Genomic DNA, 6,000 nt, shown 5'->3' with positions numbered 1-6,000 from the left:
AAATTACGATACAGCATATTTTACCTTTCCAAGTAAACAAGATTTCATGTCTTTTCCAGTAAGCACAAACACAACTTCATAATCCCATTACACAAAATATTTTCCTTTGTCGATCAGCAGCCAACCATTTTTATTTTTTAGCTAATATTTAAATTTCAAAAAAAATGGTTATTGACATTTGTTTCTATGAAGTCTGCCAAATGCCTTCTTCCACCTCAGGCTCTGTGAGGAAGTTACATCTGAACAGAGGAAACTGAAGGATCCTTAGTTCAATACCTAGGTGACTCAGCATAAAAATCCTTTGTTTTCTACTTCCAGAATCCAGACCTTGTTTCCGGATTCCAGGGACCAAGTCTTTGCCGCGGTTTCTGTGTCTGAATCTTAAATTGATATACTGTACCACATTCAGCACTTCCAAGCCTAGACACTGCATTGTTATACAATTTCTCTCAGGAACCAGAGTCTTGTGCCAGAGTTCTGTTCCCAAAGTTTTCTGATGTCCCCTTTCTGAGTCTTGGCAGGGGCCTTGCATCCAGTTTATTTCACCTTCCTAGCCGTCCTGCAGTGAGGATCGCCATGTACCACCAATCCCTCATCTCCAGAGAACAACGTTTGTTGATGGAGCCCAGTGGTTCTCGACCATTGTTGTACGTGCATACCAAAGCTTGGGGTTCACTTCAAAACTAATTAAATAAGACTACCTGGGAGAGAGACCGAAGTATCTGTATTTTTTAAAACTTTCCAGATGATTCTGAAATTCAACCAGGGATAAGAAAGCAGGGGATAGGGTGAGGCAAGTGAGGGTGCAAAATTCAAAAGAGCTCCAAAAAACCCAGTAATGCAATAGTTGTAAAAATCAAAATAAATGGCAAATAATCCTAAACAAAATACCTAAATTTAAGTAAAGGATCAGTACTTGCAGCCTGAGATGAAAGGGAAAATTCGTAATATTGGTCTGGTCTTTACATGTTTGATATTTTATTCATCAAAGACATTTTTGCATTAATTTTTATTTTTAATGTTTAAAAGTTGCATTAAAGTACTAAATATATTAATTACTGAGGTTTTTGTCACTTCCTTAAATTTTGCCCTCTCCTCATCCTGCTCTGAGTTCTGTAAACCACTGACCCCTCTGGATGCTGTCCACTCTCTGTAAGCCCAGTGGGGCTTGATTCTAGTAAGCATAGAGATATTCTCTTTCCCAAAAATTCCCCACCTGCTCCAGTTATGACAGTTCAAGATAGAGAGTGAGAAGAACACTTTTCCCCAGAGGCCCAATCTCTTTCTCAGGCCGTAGTCCAATTGTAGGAAACACATACCTATACCAAAAATATATAGGACAGCAGAGCTGGTATGTACATTTTTTAAAACTCTCTCTAGGTGTCTCTGATTCATCATTGCCCCCCACTTCCTACTTCAGGACCTGGAGCTAAATCACAGAGTTACACTGTGGTTACTCTACAGACCAACAACATCAGCATCACATGGAAGGTTATAAGAAATGCATATACTCAGATCTGAATCACAGAGCAACTAAAACAGCAATCTGGGGATGAAGCCAGATGTCTAGGTTTTAACAAGGTCCAGGAGATTCAGATGCATGCTAAAGTTTGAGAAGTGCTGATAGCTTAAATAATCAACTATCCACGAACGTCTTCATGACAACCAGGGGAAGGCCACCTACTACCTAGATCACTTCCAGAGACAAGAATAGGGCTTGCCTGAATTTCTCTTGTGTAGGGGTAGGTGGGCCCAGCAGGAATGATATCATATCATACACTGTGTTCCAGGGACAGAGACCTGGCCAAGCACATGGTTTCCTGAGGTTGCAAGGAAAGAGAAGCCAGATACCAAGAGCAAACCATCTGACTAGAAATACCAATGGTGGGTGGGAAGCAGAAGTACCAAGTCTTTTCTCAAGTTCAAGGGGCAAGTCTGAGGCCAGACAAAAACAATAGTACCAACTAGGATTCCAAGGACATTCTTACAGAGGAACCTGTGAATTCTCATGCTCATTTTTATTGATGCTAGCCAGGTGACATATGAGTGAGAAGACCTGGTTAATGACATGGGGTCAGAGGAAACAGAGTGAGGCTGAAATGGGCATGAAAGGTGTGCAGGGTTTTGGATTTGCCATCTACACCGCTGTAGACATGACTTACCAACTGTTTTTCAAAACAGATGCCACTAAACTGTTTTCAAAGGATATATTTCTCTCTAGTCAGAAATATTCAAAAGATAGAAAAGCTACAGTTGGTTAGCATTTAAGATATTGCTGTGAGAAGAAAAAATGTCAGCCCAGTGTAAGGTTTATTCTAATTGTACCCTATCTTTTTTGCGTGGGGGAGAAGGGGAACAAGACTTTATTGGGGAACAGTGTGTACTTCCAGGACTTTTTTCCAAGTCAAGTTGTTGTCCTTTTAATCTTAGTTGTGGAGGGTGCAGCTCAACCCCAGATCCAGTTGCCGTTGTTACTTGCAAGGGGCACAGCCCACCATCCCTTGTGGGAGTTGAACCGGCAACCTTGTGGTTAAGAGGATATGCTCCAATCAACTGAGCCATCCAGGAGCTCAGCAGCAGCTCAGCTCAAGGTGCCATGTTCAATCTTAGTTGCGGGGGGGGGGGGGAGCCCAGCATCCCTTGAGGGAATAGGAGTCCAACCAGCAACTTTGTGGTTGGGAGCCCTCGCTCCAATCAACTGAGACATCTGGCACTAGCCCATGTGGGAATCGAACCAGTAGCCTTCGGAGTTAGGAGCACAGAGCTCCAACCGCCTGAGCCACCGGACCAGCCCTGTACCCTATCTTTGTGCATTTCTTTACACATAGGGAGCATTTATTAGATATTATCTCATTGAGGTTTACAAATAAAAACCCACCATATGAAATCAGTTATACTGAAAATATAATTTTGTGAGGAGCATGAAGTTAATTGAAAATAAGCAGCACCATAATGAACAGGTAAGCCTAGGTTGGTGAAGTCAGAAATGTGGACGCCCTAGAAGTGAAAGAACAAGTTAAGGGGGAAGGAAGGATGGTGTGTGTCAGAGCAGAAGGGAGGGCTCCTTACTAGAAAACCTGATTAGTGTCTCATCAGCAGCTCAAACTCCTCATGGCCAAAGCAGAATCATAAAATTGTTCTCCCTGCCTTCCCCTCCTCTCCAAAATCCTTGCCATTTTACACAGCAGGGCCTTACATAGCCTGTCACCTCCAGTCAGAAAACGTTCACTTTCCCACCTATCAAAGGGAGCTGTACTTTTCTTTGAGACTGTTCTCACATGTTATCTTGCTTCTTATGCTCACTGTGGTCCCTCAGTCTATTGCCTCCACCACCCACAAATGACTTCTTCACAACCTAAACCCTCTCAACGTATGTTTTTTAATGCATTATCTCCCTGTAATTATTTATACTTCTGCTTCTCTCAGGAGGCCATGACCTATTTCAAGGTGAAAACAAAACTTTAGATACCAGGTGCCTGGTACATAGTAAGAGCTTAACAATTAATTATGTACTAAAAGAATGAATAGAGACAAAAATGGAGCCTCAGAATGATGACCTTGCATGTAAATGTTGAAGAACATGATAAGAAAAGATCTGGAGCAAAAGTGGAATGCCCTAGTACATAGCATTGTAGGTGTTCTCTCCCTTCATCTTTACTACCCAAGTATAAGACTTGGAGTAAGGTTCTGTGGGGAGGGCTGAAAGCTAGCTAAAGTCCTGTGGAGAATGACAGGGGAAGATGTGTTTTATGAAGTATGGGTTTTCATAGGCATTTTGGGTTGAAGATGGTAGCATTGGGATGGGTTAGGGAGTCAATGTCTTCAACTTCGAAAACATTTTTCATCTGAAATGCAGAGGCCTGGTTAAGAAATGGGGTATTCAGAGTAACCTATGTCTTCTAGTCCCGAGAGAGAGGTAAAGGGGGCGTCCATTGTCCAGTCTGATAACCCAGTTGGGGGAACAAACTAGACTGTGGGCTGAAATTCTACTCGGGATAAAAGAATTTGCATTTGGCCGGCACTCTCCAATTACTCTCAGGAATGTGTAGGTGATACAGGCGTCGAGACTCAAATGGCTACAGAGACCAGGTATGTGTGAGAACTGGGTGAAGTTGGCACGTGTGACAGATAAGAAGGAAGTAGTGTGCAGTGAGGAAAATAGGAGAGGGTTCATCCTGTATCAAGGGCTCCCATAAACTGCTACCCACAACCACTACTCAGCTTCAGATAATAATTGCTATGTAGGAATATGGGCCCATGATTGCCAGATCTTTCTAATTTTTATGAAAGACAGAAATTCAGATTTAGTGTATAATTTCTCAATTTTGAAAGATAGACAGTAATCAAATTACTTTAAATCACACTTGAGTCTACATTGTGTCAGCCAAGCAATACACATCTGAAAGCTGAATCTGGGTCGTGGGTCATTAATTTGTTATCATGGATCATTTGGAAGGAGAAGTAGATATTGAAGGAGCCCTTGATGGTTCAGAGGGTGGAATTTATTCAATATGATCCAGAGCTTTATCTCCATCTCATTGTTACCTTGTCTTGAACATGGTTTTGATATTTTGTCTACTCAAAATCCCTTCTTCCATTGATATCTTCTAGAAGGAAGATCATTCAAATTTCTTAAAACAGAGAATCAACCCATTCATCATATAGGGAATTCAGTTAGGGGCTGCTTTTCGTAGTCAGTTAATAAAAGTGGAGAAGCATTAACATTTGGTGTATTTAGATGGTGCCTAGAAAAGGGAGACCTCTTCTCTGAGCTTCCATAAAAGAAGTATAAAGATTAGCCCACAGGCTATCTTAGACAAATAAAAATCAAGGTGAAGTACACTTTTTATAAAAAAGAGAGGGTGAAAAAAAATGAGTCTATAAAGTTTCATTTCAAAGGTACGGTACAAGAGTGGCACTGGCTAGATTTCCACTGGATGAGTTTTCACCTAGAAATAAATTGACAGAAAACATTGCTGGGTGCTACATGTGATTGGTAGTCCAGAGGGTGGGTGAAGAGAAGAAAGATCCCCAGAGCAATTCGGGAAATTCTACAATATTAAATGATGCAGAGACAGAAGTGAAAAAACAAACTTGACAGATCATATGCAAGTTTAAATTGATGTTCTTGGTTCAAATCGCGTTTTTCTTTTTTTAAATAACCTTTATAAGCCTCAGAAGATTGCAGTTGAAATGGTTTAAAATCAATTTTAACTCATTTTCCATTCATATAATATGAGAGGAAGGAGACAATTTTACTGGTTTACCGGAGAAATAGTCCAAGGGTTTCTTTCCATAGTAGAGAAAGAAGTTGATTTCAGCTCAGACAGATATTTCAAGCTTCAAGGTCCCTGTCTGGACCCAGAACGATGTGCTCTTCCCAAAGTCCTATGGAACAGGGAGTGTTAATACATTTCCGGGCTGCCCAGGTACTGAAGCTGCTGCACAACTTCGACCATAAGCAACTCTGAAAACCACCTGCTTCTAGACCACACGCTTGTGATTTCAGCCTTTCAGATTGAGGACGGTAACATCAGCACATTGAAAAGTGTATCCTCCAAGGGGAGAAGATTAAGAATCAGTGAGGACTGACAGGCATTTGTGAATGCGAGTGTATGTGAATGTGTGTGTGAGAGAGAGAGAGAAAAAGAGAGAGAGAGCGCGAGAGCGAGGGAGACCGTGTGTTCTCATTAGGGGACGATCTATGATTTGGCAGCCTCGCTGCTGCTGCTCCTGCTGCAGCTGTGTGGTATGTCATCAGTTGCAAAGGGCTGCGAGGGTTTAGAGGAACTGCAGTTCTGAAGACTGAGCACTACTCAGTGGTCTCCCTGTCAAACAAAGTAGATGAGATTTGCTGCAGGATTGGAAACTTGGACTTATTACTGCTTCATCCACCCAGAGAAGCAGGCAGCACTACAGAAGAAAAGGTAAGAGAAGAAACTGTGCTCTCTGGGGTAGGTAGGGCAGGGGGCAAGGGGAGATACAGGCTCAAAGGCTTGC

The 6,000-nt window shown here is 41.9% G+C and overlaps 1 protein-coding gene across 1 annotated transcript in view; it reads left to right on the top strand.

Annotated features, from left to right (window-relative positions):
- Positions 1-5,829: 5,829 nt before the first annotated feature.
- The window catches only part of TRHR (thyrotropin releasing hormone receptor), a 39,367-nt gene continuing 39,196 nt past the window's right edge, over positions 5,830-6,000 (top strand). The window contains exon 1 of the mRNA XM_081070795.1: positions 5,830-5,927. The gene's annotated coding sequence lies outside the window, so the exon portion shown is untranslated. The remainder of the gene's footprint in view (positions 5,928-6,000) is intronic.

Source organism: Rhinolophus hipposideros (genome assembly GCF_964194185.1).
Source record: "Rhinolophus hipposideros genome assembly, chromosome: 13".
NCBI classification, from domain to species: Eukaryota; Metazoa; Chordata; class Mammalia; order Chiroptera; family Rhinolophidae; genus Rhinolophus; species Rhinolophus hipposideros.
This window is presented reverse-complemented; position numbering and strand designations above follow the sequence as displayed.